Raw genomic sequence first — 16,914 nt, forward strand, 5'->3', positions numbered from 1 at the left:
GTAAAAATTCATTTTTAGTGGAATAATTTATAAGAAACAAAAAAACTCGCCACTATTAGACTTTTTGGTTTTCTCAATATTATAAGAAGTGACGAAAACAAACTAAAAAATCTAATTCCATTAATTTAATTAAAAGTCATTAATGATTTTGCTTCTGAAGGTTTTGGATTTGAGTTCTACAATTGACATTTCACCAAAAAATCTATATATATAAAAAAATGTTTGTTTCCCTCATGTTGCATGCACCACGTCATCTGCCACATCAGAAAGTCGCGCCTTGTCCAGTCGACACATGTCACGTCGACCAAAACTCAACGTTTCATTTAGTTTAGTGTGTCATATATTGTCATGTTTGTGTTTGGACTTTATATTTTCTTAATAAAACCCAATCCGATAAAGAGCAATACAACGTGATGTTTTATTACAGACAATAACTCAGTCCGACTGAAAGGTTAACATCTTATTCTTCACGACACCCATCGTCTTCTTCTAGGATTCATCGCGAGACATTCATCCTATTAAGAATTATCGCCATTAGTGGAGTTTCTGGAGGTTGTGTGAGAAGAATCTTCCTGATGAATCTTTGGGTCGATCTTCGTTCGCGTCTGTTCATCTTAGATTCTTCTCCTCCAAAACGTTACGGATTCACCCATTCATCGCCATTAAGAACCATCTTTACTCCTTTGACCCACAACAATCACTACAGATCATTCAATGCTTTTTATTTTTCTTCAAGGCGATGTTTTATTCACGTATAAGAAGGTCAGTCCTCAACTCCTGAACATCATCGTCTTCTCCCTCTCTATCTATTCAGTTATACTTATTGTTATTTAAAAGCAATTCGTTGCAGCTTCGTCTCCCTCCTTTGTAATCAAACCCTACACAAAACCTTTCATTAACAATCAACATTTTTTATATCGATTCAGTTTACCCACTTTGGATCGATTCAGTTTACCCACTTCGGCTCAAAGGTCTGCTCTGGGTTTTGATTTTTAGGGTCTTAGTGATGATTAGATTGCCAATCCTATGATTGTTTTCTTTGATAATTCAGGTATCGCAGTGCTTGGAAACATAGAACGCCAGGAAGAATTTTTTTAGTCATAAAAACAAAAGATTTGATGAAGAACTTTGGCTAATCTTCAATTCTTCAATTGATTATGCCACTGTCATACGTCCACAATCTCTTCGTCTGGTACCAGCAAAAGTTAGGTTTAACAAATTTTCCTCCAAATTCAATTTTCTCATGATAAAATCATCATTATAGATGCAAATATTGTAATTTTTGATAACCATAATTTATTTCGACATGCTATTTGGAAAGGATAAAAATGGTGTCCACATATTATATGTTCAAATTTTGTAAATACCAGAAACTGATGGAGGTTTTACATGACATCTGCCAACGATGTCTCTCATTGCTTTAGACTTTAGCTACTTGCACGATGTGAAAGTTCCCGGTAAAAGATCCCCATTGTTCTCAATAAAGGTTTGTTCTCTTCTTTTCTTTCTAACCATACATTGTTGACTTTCTTAGCACGTGTAGACTGTTTACTCACTATACTCTACAGATCTGGCCAAAGTTCCAGCCGCTTTGCGTTACTTTATACTATTTCTACGTTTTTGAATGTGCAGGAGGAGATGACAAGCTAGATGGAAATGCTGCTTTGAACAAGTTTTCCAGCCATAGATACTAGAGTATGGATGAGGAGGATGAGACAAGCCAAATGCATATCAATTTCTCTTTTGGTCTTCTATTTTAACAACTTATCTTTCACCTTTTCACTCACAATATACCTTCTCAGGTGGTTTTAGATGTGACAAAAAAAACCTTTTGAAAAAAACCATGAAGTTGCATTGGAGGATGAAATCACAGACTAAGAGCAGAAAAAGGATACTCCACGAGCGGCCATCACTTTGAATCTTATTCTAAATTGTAAAAGAATCAATGAAAGAGTTTGTACCTACAGTTGAAACCAGACCTTGATCTGCTTAGGCTCGATATTTAGACAAAATGGAACATTTGAGATCAATTAATTATTGTGGCTGGAGCGCCTCTGATTGCTCTGCCCTGTACTTAACGTACTTTTCCAATATTTTCATGCTTCAGGTTTGAGTAAAATTCTGAATAGTTTCATTTTTTTTGCCCAGACGCATAGATTTATGGTTTCTCTAGCTTTCATAGCTGATATCAGAGCTTTAGAGTATGCATGCTTAGGAGATGTGTGCCGATTTATGATGCCGTGAAACATAACTATATCGTGTAGTTTGTCAAACATGAGATAGTTTTGAAGTGGAGAACCTCAGAAAATGGAAATGTACATCAATGCATATTTCAGACTTCAATTATGATGAAATCATAAAAAAGGGCATTAAACTTAGCATTTTCGACAAAGTTAGATTTTATTAACTTGAAAGTTGAATATCAGAATACAAACTTGGAGTAAGCTACTTAAGTGGCTATTTCTTATCATTATAGAAAGCTCCGTTAGGAAAATCCTTTTTGGCAATAGCATGTGCTACATTATTCTAATTACGCCTAACAAATGAATACGAAGAGAAAGTAAACTTCGAATTCTAGAACTCCAAATTACTTAGGATGTTAATAATTAAAAGTTCAGTATATACTTTCTTTTAAATTTTAAGTATATAAAAGCCTCTGCGGCATCAATGTAAACTTTTTCATTGATGGTTGGATAGACAGACAATGCATGAAGATAGCAAAAGATGAATGTGACCGAAAATATGATTAGATGAAGTCATTTTTTAAAAAATAAATCAATAACAAAATTCTGATTTAACATAATTTACTAAAATTTTAATTCAAACCAACACTACGTACTATTTATTAAAGAATAATGAGGATTACTGTCATTTTAATTTAAACCAAAATATTTATTAAAAATAGCAATATGATCTCATAATTTTTTTCATTATTTGTTTGTTTATAATATTTTTCAATCTATAATGATTTTTAAATGGTTCATAAATTAATATAAAATAATATTTATCATAACTTTTTATTATAACTTCCCGCCCGTATGGCGGGCCGGTCCTAATCTATCTATCTATCTATAATAACAAAGGAGAGAGAATTGTCTCTCTCCATAGTCCTCCCCATCATCAATTAGCATCTATAATAATAAAGGAGAGAGAGTTGTCTCTCTCCATAGTCCTCCACATCATCAATTAGCATGGGGCTAATTACGCCACGTGGTCACTTAGTAAACAACCCTCCAAAAGTTATATTTTCATTTCGTTATTCTAATAGATTTCTGGTTGCTCTTGGTCCGCACTGAAAAATAAATCAAGCCCACCATCTAATTCTATTCGACGAGGACGAGTCATATTCTTATTTGTATCAACAACGCTGCCTAACCGATGTTGAAAACGTCTCTCCAGCTTTCAAGTGACTAAGTTACTTATCGATTCAATTTCTCTCAGTATGTGCTTTTAAGTTCATCTTCCCCACCACCTCCTCAATCAATAAAGCCACTTCCCACCTTCTCGATTCCTCTCAATATTGCATTCCGATCTCTGTAGGTAATATTGCAAAACATGCCGTAGTAAAGCTGCTGCAAAGGTTCCAAATAAACCACAAAGGCCAGCCAGTTCATTCTTCGTTTTCATGTAATCATGGCCTTTCAATTATTCAATTTTTTTTCCTGATCAGTAGTTTCTAGGGATTAAACTTTTAACTTTTTTTTTTTGAAAAGTATTAAACTTTTAACTTTCCTCTGTACAAAAGTTCTTCATCTGGAAACTGCGAAATCTGTTACAGGTTAGATGGGTAGAATCCTTTGATTGTTATTGTGATGTCGAAAGTATTTGACAATGGTTACATGAACATACTAAACCTGTTGCGCTTATTCCCCTTTTTAATTTGATTATGATGGATTAATTTTTCTTGGTTTTCCATTATTTTTTCTGGCTCAATTTTATGTGTAAATACTGACGCTGTCTTTTTATGATCGAAAGTGAAGATTCCCGTGAGACTTTCAAGAAAAAGCTTCCCAAGAACAAATTCGTTGCTACTGTGAGTGTCTCCTTAGGTTCATCTTCAAAGGCATACTAACTTTAAATTTGTATGGATAAACAAGTTGGAAAAGATTCTGGAGACAAGTGGAAATTCCTACAGATGTTGTATGTACTTTATCTCAGTTTTCATGTTCTAAACTAAATATAATACTTGAATTTCACAATAATTCTGGAGAAAGAACCTCATGTTGCTAAGGCTAAAAAGCGCAAGGGTTGACTACGAGAAAACCTGAAACCTTGCAACAAAAAATTGGTAAACTATGTTTCAATCAAGTGTTTGTTTATAGATTGGTTGTTATGTTTGTCGTTCACCAATCACTGATTTGTTGTGATTTTAAAGAGGAAGATGAGGAATTAGACGAGTCAGTGCTAGAGGTTAATGGTGGAGATTACAATGAGGATGGAAGAGAGGTTAGTGGTAGATTTTTTTTGAGTTATTAATTACACACATTGCATAATAAAGGGTTCTGTTTTAAATTTGTTTCATTGTGTATAATAAAATGCAGGAAGAGAACTATGACTAAGAAGTTGAAGTTTGTAGCATTAGTATAAGATGGCTGCAAAGATATCTCTGTCTGTAATCTTATCAAATGTTTGTGGGGATGATTAAAAGAGGGCTGAATAGGGTGCAAAAGCAAAAGACTACACTTACACAAAGCTCTTGAAGCTAGAGACAATGCAGCTGAGAAAGCTCAGAGAAATTTTGACTATTTAACAGAGTTAGGGAAGCAAACGGGAAACATTGACTAAAAAGAAATCAGCAGCGGCTGCCTTTCAAACGTAACCTACGACAGTGGTGTCATCCCATATACTTCTTTCTGATTTGAAGTGCGGTCGCTGTTCTGAAACTGTGGTCACGTGCCTGCTGCGTTTTTGGGAAACAAGAAACGTGAAGAAGGGGAGGGAGGGGAGCTAATGGGGGGGGGGGGGGGGGGGTTTGACATGCTCCTGATTTGTCTCTTCTAATTTACTTGATGATAAATACTAGATCTTTCAGTTCCTTCTCATAAACTGATGAGCAGGTTTGTCTCCTATATTCCCTTAATGATATCTTTTGGCGTCAAGCCTAAGGTGATCGTAGCCACCAGCATTAATCCAAAATTCGTCGGAGCTAGATATCTTTAACTTCATCTTTAAAACAAGTTTACAGTTCCATAGTGATCTGTAGCTATCTTTGTCAATCTTCCAGGCCGCCTCTTACTGAATGCAACTTCTGGCACTCATTTCTATTTTCGACAAAGACAAACGCAAGTGAGACTTTCATCCGAGTAAGTCTTTCGATCGTCAATCAGAAAGTTATATCTTATTTATTCAAAGACCACAATTAAAACACAAAATAAAAATTATATGTGTAGTTTGGGTGTTGGTGACGTGAACTGCTCCACAAGTTCCACCAAATATGAAGGTGTGAAGAAAATTGAAGTTGTGACGGTCTTTGAGCTTAACGCATACGTGGTTAACTCGACCCCACAGGTTAAATCCCTAACTGTTTCTTCTAGCATATGTCTCATTACTAATGTCCCTCACTTCCTTGCATCACAGGTTACCGAGTTTTGTGCACTGGAAAAAGGTGAGTTGATTGAAACGGGCAGTGGCTGGTGCTACATACCCTGCTCTAATGGGATCTCTTCCTGCATGTAGTGACTTAACCTCTGTTGGTGTTGTCAGGTAAGCAGACCATTAACTACATTTTGTGTACATCGCACAAACCATTTAAGCCAACCAACATATCCTGCTAAGACATTTGCAACATTTAAAACTTGAAGATATCGTGTGGAGCTGTGCATTTCAGATGGTACAGAGTCTGCAGTGTTTGTTGTTTTCTATGCCGAAATTTCATGGTTGACTAATGTGCGTGCGGCGTAAATCAGTGAACTTATGGTATGCTTGAGTGGCCACATCTTATCGCCTAGACTTTATTTATAAAGAAACATGCCTTGACAGACATTTTCTTTTTGCAGGGTGTTGGTGTGGGAGACTGTAGGGGCTGAGGTTCCACAATTTCTGCAAAATATTATTGGAAAAACGTTCACTTTCCAGTTGGAGCTAACTGAGTTAGCATCAGACCTTCACTGTTTCACGTATCTTTGACCGCATCAGCGTCCCCTCACAGCAACATTTGCGATTCATGTAAACCATATTTTGAAATTTATACTCCTCCTTACATACATGAAGCGTTGTAATTCATAAAAAAATCATTGACAGGGTGGGCACAACTATCCTGATGACGATTTGCATGGTGACGATATAAGTTTCCTGCAATTGCTTAGATGGTGACAAGACAAGTGCCACTGACCAGAACACTTGACGTAATGACCTCCCCATGAACCCCAGGGGTCCATCTGCAGCAGAAGCAACAAGTGATGAGCTCAATTCTGGCAGGATCATTGCAGATGAACAACAGCTTCCAGGAGCTGGTTGCCCACTCAAGAAGGCTCGCACAGAGTAGTTACTCAAGTGATCTACCTTATAGCCCTTCTATTTCTTACAAGCTTAAGTTCACATTATATTTTTTTTACATTACATAATTTTCTTTCAATTTCTATGCTCTCAGCTAAATCATTAAATAAAACATATTAATGGTAACTCTAACTCCATACCGTGTCCTTCGAGTATTTTTTTACTCATGTCTACATTTAAATTTTAAAAACCTATGTTGTAGGGACAAATTAAGATCATAGACATTGAGTTATAAACAAAACCTAGACAATTGGTATGACACATGCTTTTATTTAGGGGTGGGCATATCGGTTTAGTTTCGGATTCGGTTTGGTTTGGTTAATTTGGGTTTTATAAAACTCAACCCAATTAAAACCAAAGTAGCTTTGGTTTGGGTTCGGTTTGGGTTTAGTTCGGTTTGGTTTAGTTCGGTTTGGTTTAGATTTAGTTTGGTTTTCTTTAAAAATCTATGAAACAAAAAACAAGCTCGATGACAAAACTCTTAACCACGTCAAAGGAAGAAATACATAATAAGCAAAGAGCAGACTATTTGTAATCTAATTAGCGTAACAAAGACTTGTAAGCATTCCAAACCTATTAACTAAAAGACTATTTACATCAACCTTTTTGTTTTTATTGATCCTATAATATCTGTTACATAATATAGAGAATGAAAATTAGAGAAGATGAACGAAACGAGATGGCTACGATTTAGATGCTTATAGTTTTTAGGTTTTGTTTTCAGTACAATCTTTAGGTATTAGGATTATTTGAATCATATTTGGATTTTTTAAAAACATATGGAAGTTAAGAAAAAATGGAAAACAAAACTTTAACTAAAATTTACAATATGTTTACATATATATATATATATATATTTATTTATTTATAGATAAAATATATTGGATTATTGGTTTGGTTCGGTTTGAACCCAAACCAAACCAAACCATTCGGGTTGAATAAAACATGAACCAATTGGGTTATGTAAAGAGCACGATTTGGTTTGGATAGGTTTAACTTCGGTTGGTTTGGTTTGGATCGGTTCGGTTCGGTTTGAGTTTTTTGCCTACCCTTACTTTTATTACAAGAAAATGAATAAATTTGTCTTTTTTAATAATTTGAGCACAATATGTATTTCCATGGTCTCGATTTTTTATTTCAGCTTTCATAATAAATGAAATTCAACTACATTTTTTTCTTTAATTAAACTACATCTTCTTTTTCAAAAATTACGAAGACGAGAACTGAAGCTATAAAAAACGTGATCGGTAACTTTGGACTATGGCAAACAAACTAAAAATATAAGACATTAAAAAATCTTCCTAAAGCGTCCGCAACAATTCAACTTTCTAGATCTCCAACAGCATCATACTAATACTTTTTTTAATCAACATCGTACTAATACTAGCACGTAAAAAATGACCCAAACAAACAAAAACACCAAAACAGCCAACGCAAAAAAATATTAAAGGATTGATTCATCTTCATTTTCAAATTATTAATGGCTACACTACATTTAAGTTATTTTGGTTAAATACGATTTGGTTCATTCTAATTTTTTCGAAATAAATTATATGATATAATCTGGTATGAAACTCAAGTAAACTTCAATTTAAAATGTAATATTTTATTAATTTATAAAACTATTAATCTGTAAAAATATTGTCAATTAGCAAGAGCAAAATTTCCAACAAATAATTTTGTTATAAGACAAAGTTCAACAAATGCTAAAATAATTTACAAAATATAACTAAAATAATTTACGAAAATAACTAAAAAAAAAGATAACTAAAAAAATCTTTAAAATAAATAAAATTTCATTATAAATTGAAAATCAAATATAAAGTGAAACAAACATATATTATAAAACTTCATTTGTTGTTAAATAAAATATACAAATTATTATCTATGACATGATTGAAACGATTTATATAGTACTTTAAAATATATTTTTTTCTAATTTTATTACATTACATTATATTTTCAATTTATTTATCTTGGAAATGGATTAATTAATATCGTGTGAAATTAATTAGTGTAAATATAAAATTTGAAACTCTTAGAAAAATGTATCAGTTGTTTTTATTTTAGATTTTCTTTAACTATATCAAAGTGAAATAAAAATCAAAAGAACAAATATAAATCATTATATTTTCCTTAAATTTTTTTATTTAATAGTTTTATGTACACTAAAAATCCGTTAGTGATTCTTTCAACTCAAACAAACAAATTTTAATAAAATCTACAATATAGTTTTAAATTAAAAAACATATTTATTATTTTAAAATGTTTTATAAAATAAAAAAATAAAATATTTTTATCGTAAACTCAGCCGTCAGTAGAAGACTCTCTTCTCTTAGGCTGCCACGTCGGATAACAAGGAGAGTGTAAGTTGCGTTTTGATTCAATTGTATCGCTTAGAAACCCTCGCCCTTTCAGTTCTCCTTCTCATCAAGAAACGGACGCATTTATGAAAATCAATCAACGACTTCCAGTCCATGAGCTTCAATCCTCTTTATCACTCTGGTTGAGTATATATAGAAGTTGCCATGTAGGTAGGAGAGCATTTTCTTTCTTTGCTCATGAGTCATGACCCTTCTTCCTCTCTCCCTCGATTGTTTTAATTTCGTCCCAATGGCGGGATCATCACAAGTTCCCGGGAATGGCTTCAACATGTTGCCTTGATCTTCTAGGTCAGAGCCGTGCCCCTTCATTTCCCTATTTCAGTGATTGGAAATTCGATTACCAATCGGATCTGAAACCTAAGGTGAGTGATCTAATCTGGGCTGGGTTGAATTGATTTGATCTTACGAACTTTGGAAATCTAATTGAGAGAAAAAGCAAGCATGGCTTCACAAACAAAGCCAACATCTCTTTGCAGTGAACCTAATTCTTCTTCGGCTTCTACATTGTTTTGAATGTTATCTGCACCATTAGGTTATTGACCGAAAAAGTATTATCTGCAAACTTTTATCCGTTAAAATTGGAACGATACAGAGAAGATTAGCATGGCCCCTGCGCAAGGATGACACGCACAAATCGAGAAATTGTCCAAATTTTTTAAGCCAATTTTCAAAAAAAAAAAAAAAAGATAAATATTAAGATTTGATCCATTTATTGGCACATCGACGCTCAATCCACTTTACCCATGACCGCATCAGGGAGTACGGCTAGGTCACGTCGAACATATTGCCTTCCAGATAAGCAAATTTAACGGCTAGGTTACTTAGATGTTCTTCTCCCAGCATAGCCGTGGCGGATCGGCTGATATATCTGATCTTAAGTTACTCAAAGGAAGCAAGAAACCAGTTATACCTTGATCTTCGTCATCTCTTAGGGATAAAAGTTTGCTAATTCAGATGTTCCTATCAGAATGACAGAAACATCCTTTTTTTAGCTTATTGACCGAAAAAGTATTTTCCAATAAAAAGTTCCTAGAAATTGTTCATTTGTGCCAAAATTAACCTTTCATATTTTGGAAGCAAAAATCCACCATTTGATTATGAGAATAAAAACTTTCAAAGACAGAGAAATGAAACAACGTTCTGTATAGCATATATTTTTTTTGGTATGAATGAAAGGTTTTTTTTAACAGTTTTACAATAAATAAAATAATTATGAAAAATAGCTAAAAATTCTCATACAAAAAGATTATTTTAGCTATGGTTTGACGACGTAGCTAAAGTGAAAAAGCTATGGTTTGACGTAGTTAAAGTGAAAAATATGTTAAAGAGAATACCAATTGAAAAATATAGGTTGATAATTTATTTATTTCTCCTCAACAGCTTTAGTGAAAAACTGTCTTAACTAATCTCTCAGAATTCTATGAAGACACATTCAAAATAGATGTTTGGAAATATGACTATGACTGATATTTTATTTTGAGATTTCTTTTATTGCATAGAAACAAAAACAATTGGATATGATTTTTAAGACCTATTCTTATGATCATTATATCGTATACATTACGTTGTTTTTGTTTTGACTAATCCATTGTCACATTACGGTTGCGTTTCACAGCTGATTTAATAAAGGTCAAAACGAAACCAAATTAAGAAAGTTAAGCACTGGAAAAAACATTTTAAATATTACAAAGTAAGCACTTGATTGTTAGTTAAAAAGATATCAGCTGATCTTAAAATAAATAAATAAATATTTTTTTTTTGCAGTTTACCAGTTTCTTCTTATAAAATCCAAATAAACAAAACAAAAGAATAATTAGATCATAACATATAAGATTTAATTATCGATTTATTCAGTTTACTCACCATCTTATCTGTATTCTATAATATTAATAAGAAAAAAATTAGAAAATTAAAAATTTGTTGTTCCCTAAAAACTTCAAAAATTAATTTGTATTTCTCTAATGATTTATATTTTAATTAACAGTCAAAGTGTATGAACAACCAAAAAAATTAACTGTAGTTATCATATCTATATATATATATAAAATTGTTGGTGTCTCTCCTGTGTGTCCACGTGGAAACTCCTTTCCTGTCAGGCCGACACCTCTCCCGATATATAAAACGCGGTGCTTCATTTAAAATGATTTTTTTTGGGCTTTAACCGCTGGGCTTATATCTTTTGTATTTTGGGCTGATATTTTCTTTTGATTTAGGCGGCCCGACGGCCTATTATTAGAAACCCTAAATCTAATGATGTTCGTCTCTTCCCTTCCTTCTACGACGGCTCGGCGACGTCTGCGCTAATTCAGCCGCTTCTTCCAAATCTCTGAGACGCTTCTTCAACCTCTGGTTATTTTAAACCGACCATTGACTTCCTCTACAGATTCGTAACGCCTCTACGCATCACTGAAATCAGGTAATTAAGTTTCTTCACTAACTCCTCCAAGCCACCATTCAATACGTCGCATTTAGTTTTCCTTACCTCAACCTCCTTTGGACTTAGAGAGATTAGTCCTATAAATAGTGACGATCATTTCGTCAAAAACAGTGCCTCACTCAATTCAGTCTCGCCGTTCTCCGCCAATTAAGTCTCGACGTTCTCCGCAGACAGTGGCCACGCCTCTCTTTCATTTATGGAAGCACGATATATGAAGAAAGGAGAGCTAATAGAGTTGACAACTTGGCATGCTCTTGATTTATGAAAAGGTTTGCCTCTCCATCTTCTCTGCATATTTTTACGATTTAAATTGTCGTTACTGATTATATATATTCACCATCTTATTCATCCTTCTTCCTCTTCAGTCTTCACAGTCGACGCTCCTCTGGGGCACCACTTCAAACTTTCAGATTCAACCGTCGCCATTCCGGACAAGAAGGATAGATGAAACTTTTGTTGTTGTCTCTTTGGTGTCACTTTGATCTGAGTGGTTTCTGGTTCCTGACAAACTTCAAGTTGTGATTTGGTTTTGTTAATTAGAGAGTTTGCTGTATGAACTGATGATTGAAGCGATGTATGAAGAATAGTTTGGTGATGCAATATAGCTTAAACCAATATCAGGATATCTTCAACAGCTTTCTTGCTGAGTTTTCTGAGCTCTCTGATACTGTAAGCCCTTATTCCACGAGAAAGCAAAAAATATTAGACAGTTTCTCAAAGTGAATGTTGTATGCTAATGCTGGACGTGAACTGCCGTGATTTACTTCACGAGATATGTAACATATTTTACTATGTGGTAAGTGTGAGAGGAAAACATTTATTTATAGTAACACTATGGAGAAGTAGATTTCATCTATACTTTCTAACCTTCTAACCACGAAAAGTCCTAAATATAAATCTTTAAGCACTACTACTGTTGTGCAAAGATAATTTTGTTAATGTCTTAAGGGAGTTGAATTTAAACCTTATAATTCTATTAATTCACATATTATGAGAAATTAGATAAATTCTCTCCAAGTTCCAACAAATATGTTCTTCATGTTTGATTTAAGACCAAAAAAATTAATTAACTGCCTACGATTTCACATAAAAAAATTCAACCTTGCAAATATTTATCCTTCACCTTACACTTTGGCATATCAGGATTGAGCTTCTTTGGACCCAAACAAAAGTTGATTTATGTAAAAAGGATACTTTTGCTTCTTTTAATATAATGCCATTATATGTCAAAAAAAGTTATAAAAACAAAAGAGTATAGAAGATAATAGTTAACAGTGAAAAAACTAACACTTCTCTGAATTATTGAATTATCTCAGCTCCATATGTGTTATATGCGTTTGAATTTGATGTGTAACTCAGCTATTGGTTGGCAGACAAACTTAATATAATTTATCATTTGTCACTTTTACTATTTAATTAAATAGTTTGAAGAGTTTTTTATTGTTTCACAGTTTATGTTATTTTCAAAATCCAATATAAAAAGTAAATCAATTAAAACAAAATTGAAAAACAAATTTAGAATATAGTTTAGAGAAATTCGCTAAGATAGCTTTTTAATTTATATTCACAAAATAGTCCTCAGAGAAAAAAATGATCAAAATAAATTTTATTAAAGGGTAAAAATGTATTTTTACGATAGGGTTAACTAACCTAGATTTAGGGTTAGAGTTAAGGGGTGAGGTTTTGAGGATAGTGTTTCAAAATTTAAAAAATAAAAATTAAAAATTAAAAATTTCAATATAAAAATGGTCTATTTTGGTCATTTTCTCCTTGAAAACTATTTTTGTCGCAAAAACTTAGAAATGTCTATTTGAGATAATTTCCTATAATTTATCATTGGTCAATTTTACTATTTAATTAAATGCTAAATATATAAAGATATTTTTCTTAATATTTGTATTTTTTACCCAAAATACTTATAATTTGAAACAAAATAAATATTAAACATAATAATAGATTTTTAGCCTACAATTTACTCTTACATTTCAATCACAACTTACAAAATACTAATAACTTCTCACTTATATATATATAAATAATCAATTATAATAAATATAAAATGCACCACATAAGTTATTATATGATAATAACTTCCAGTACAACAGCATAAATACTCAGAAAAATGATGTAACGTCACTCCAAAACAAAAAGCATAACTAATTATCAACATAGCATGGTTTATTTAGCATTAAAAACACATGTAAAAAATTTAATTAATATTTATATTTTTGATTGATAAAAATTTATATTAAATATTTATTCTAACAATTTAAACTATTTTTAAATATTCATCCCGCCCGTAGGGCGGGCCGGCCCTAGTATGCTCATATATAAATGCAAAATTAACTAATCTAATCTATTAATTTAGGATCCTATTTTTTATCTACTACAAATAAGTCATAGGAGGAACATTCTAATAACAACTTTAACATATTAAACTACATTTATATATGAAACTACTTAAATTAAAATGTAACTATCAGACTTACGTAGAAAATATATCTAACTTAATAATCAGACAACATAGTAAACTATTCTCCTTAAGTTTGTACTGTATTTTCGATATAATCCCATGATGCTAACCCTAATTTGATAAGAAAAGTCTGTGTCCTTCTCTCTTCTGCGCGCGACGGCGATGGTGACGCTCGAGTTTCTTCACCGTTACTGAAACGGATTTCGTTATGGTTTTTTTGGTGTTTAATCCCATTAAATCTGACGTTCACTACGAGTTCTTCAATGTGTGGTTTGCGAAGGCGAAGCTCTGTCAATTTGGGTATAAATATGTCTGTATTTCTCTGCTAGAAATCATCCTCTCCTCATCTCTCTTCTTTTATCTCTCTTAGAGTATGCTAATTCACTGTTTAAGGGCTAACTCGAGGGTGTTTTTCTCCGATTTGAAGTCCGGCAAGTGTTCATCCGTTGTGGACAAGTCCCACAGAATAGAAAGCATAAACTCTACAAGGTTTAGTTTTAACTGTTTTTTTTTGGTTTTGAGTTCCGCAAAAGATTCTGCAAATCAATTAATTATGTATCTTAGTTTTTAGAGATATTGTGATGATTGTAATGATCATGTTGAGAAAAAAGTTCTAAAATTATATATGCTACAGTTTTTGTCTTCTAATGAACCAACTCTTTTTACCACTTCTGCTAATGTCTAAATCAAAATTTTCAGATCCAAACTGTGAAACGGTTGCACAACGAGTGGGTAGAGAATGCAGATTGATGGGTTGCTGGATTTCTGGAAATATTTGAAGAAGGTTTCATAAGAAGGTAAGTCAAATTGTGAAGGCACTTTCAACTAACAACACATTTACAAGTTTATAGTAATGTTCTGTCTAAGCTTTGATTCTAAATAACAAAGGCCTTAAACGTTAACAGGGGACTGCAATCAGAGGGGGTATCCAAGAGAGGTTAATCAGAAAATTCCCAGAAACAAACTGGAGAACGGTGAGGATGATGACACAGACGATCAATTCTATGAAGAATATTTTGACCATGACTTGGGCAGGGATGAGGATGAAGATGAATGACACTATGCGAGGATAAGGAAGAGAAAACTGTCAAGACGGATGCAAAAGACAACAAGATCATTTTACTCATGACATGGTTACTAAAATCTCTTAGTCTCTTACTCTATCTCTTTTTATCTAAGTAGAATGCATATACTTGACATATAATATCAAATGTTTAGAAAGGGATCAAGTGTTGCTTTCTTGATTTCGATGAGAAGATCATATATGGTGTCTTGACCATGATCTCTTGCTTGACATGAAAGGAATTGAAAAAGGCATTGTGCATGATAACGATGATGTAATAAGTCGAGAAAATCACAAGGTCTTGAAGAACAAAATAGGAGGTCAACCTCTATTCATAAGTCACGGTTGGATCAAGTGGGGATGACCAAGACACCATGGCTGAGCCATTGCCAAGGGTTAACAAGAAGGGTGGTCGGCTCAGTTACATGATCAAGCCAAGGTTTATGAGCTTCAAGCCATGTTTGCAGGGGAAGCAACATATATAACCCACTACTCTACAATTCGTGAGGCTTACTTTCATGGTTTCAAGGAAGCCGATAGGCTTCTCAAGCATTAAAAAGTGATCTTTGAGTGTGTGTTTTAAGATATGTATTTTTGGTCAATATGTTTAGAGAAGCATAATCAGTTTTGTAAGATTTTTTTTAAGAGAGAATAAACTTCTATTATATGTCACGATTTTTTATGGAATAGGAAGCATAGAAGAGAAGTGGAGAACAGTTGTAAACTCATGAGTTTTCAAAGAGTTGAGAAGGTTATAAAACACTTTCTGAACAGCCATAAAAATTGAAATTCTTTTTAATAAAAACATTCCGTTAAACATAATTATGCCCCACAATTGATCTCGCAATGGAGTTTTAACTTAATATTTCACATGATTAAAAGGGTCATTGCTCACAACAACCACAAATTCAATTCAGACATGATAACATATAAACAATTGTTCTAAAAACATATAATGTTCTAAAAACCCAAACAAGTATCCATTTTGTAAAAAATAAAAAATAAATACACCATAAAAATTTCAAACTTCAGAAACAATTGTTAAAAGTGAATTAGTCAAACTGAATGACAATGTACCCAAACCACGGGGTACCTTAATGTCATGAAGCTTTAACTAAGCTATCTACTATAAAAGTCATTCAATAATTATAGCAACACACAATTGACTGACCAATTATGGATTACTAATTATCAAAAAACATACAATAAGAACACCACATATATCTCATACGTAATCACTACATATCCTAACATTATTTAGAAAACCATAAAAGTTAATATATAATAATCTTGCAAAAGCTTACATAAAAACCACACAAACAAGATATAGAATAATCATACATCACCCCAATATTTTCCTCATCTATATTTTCCTAATCTATATTTACAAGTTAGTTTGCTTCTCACGGATTTATTTATGGTCATCCAACTCAAGAAAATCACAACAAATGATGTAATGCCACATTCAATTCTTAATGTATAACTAAAACATAGATTACTTAACAAAAGAAAATCATTTTAAAACTTTTAACCAGAAAAAACCATATTTTTAAAAATAACAAGTAATATTATCTTAGAAAATCATATCTAAATTTTCGAGACAGCATGGTTGATTTAATATGTATATTTTTAATTAATAAAAATTTCTATTAAATATTTACTCTAACTATTAAAAAAAATTTCTAATTTTCATCCCGCCCGTAGGGCGGGCCGGCCCTAGTTATACATATAAATAGTAAAAAATTTTATTAGTTTTTAGCATGAAGTACAACAGTACAGTGTAAATTTTTATTAAAGGATTTAGAATGGAAAAATAAAATTGTTAAATGTAATTTTATAGAAAAATAAAATATAGATTTTACATAATAGTTATAATATTTGTAATTAAAATAGTAGTTTTAAATATTCTATATGTATATGTTTTGAAAAACTCAAAGCTATAAACTAAATTTTGTTAGTTACATAGTTATTTTTTTTAAGAAAAAAGCATATTGTGATTTAAATTCGAATACAGTTATATATATATATATATAAAGATATTATAATTTTTTTTTTTTTGGGT

The 16,914-nt window shown here is 32.4% G+C and overlaps 3 long non-coding RNA genes and 1 pseudogene across 4 annotated transcripts; all 4 read left to right on the forward strand.

Moving 5' to 3' along the window:
• Window positions 1-249: 249 nt before the first annotated feature.
• Window positions 250-4,782, forward strand: LOC106376054. Of its 2 annotated transcripts, XR_007317963.1 has the most exons (8): window positions 250-971; window positions 1,052-1,486; window positions 1,633-1,746; window positions 1,803-3,440; window positions 3,541-3,627; window positions 3,976-4,288; window positions 4,376-4,446; window positions 4,542-4,782. It is a non-coding gene; the product is annotated as an uncharacterized LOC106376054 (long non-coding RNA). The 2 variants fall into 2 exon arrangements; XR_007317962.1 differs by having other exon boundaries at window positions 254-971; window positions 1,633-3,440.
• A 193-nt stretch (window positions 4,783-4,975) lies between these two features.
• LOC125580212 lies at window positions 4,976-6,627 on the forward strand. Its single transcript, XR_007317964.1, has 6 exons — window positions 4,976-5,303; window positions 5,391-5,508; window positions 5,578-5,703; window positions 5,802-5,916; window positions 5,997-6,165; window positions 6,241-6,627. It is a non-coding gene; the product is annotated as an uncharacterized LOC125580212 (long non-coding RNA).
• Window positions 6,628-9,423: 2,796 nt separating this feature from the next.
• LOC125581214 lies at window positions 9,424-9,535 on the forward strand (annotated as a pseudogene).
• A 4,200-nt stretch (window positions 9,536-13,735) lies between these two features.
• LOC125580213 lies at window positions 13,736-15,527 on the forward strand. Its single transcript, XR_007317965.1, has 4 exons — window positions 13,736-14,089; window positions 14,217-14,278; window positions 14,489-14,586; window positions 14,695-15,527. It is a non-coding gene; the product is annotated as an uncharacterized LOC125580213 (long non-coding RNA).
• The last annotated feature ends 1,387 nt before the right edge of the window (window positions 15,528-16,914 follow it).

This window comes from Brassica napus, chromosome C1 (assembly GCF_020379485.1).
Source record: "Brassica napus cultivar Da-Ae chromosome C1, Da-Ae, whole genome shotgun sequence".
In the NCBI taxonomy this organism is placed as follows: domain Eukaryota; kingdom Viridiplantae; phylum Streptophyta; class Magnoliopsida; order Brassicales; family Brassicaceae; genus Brassica; species Brassica napus.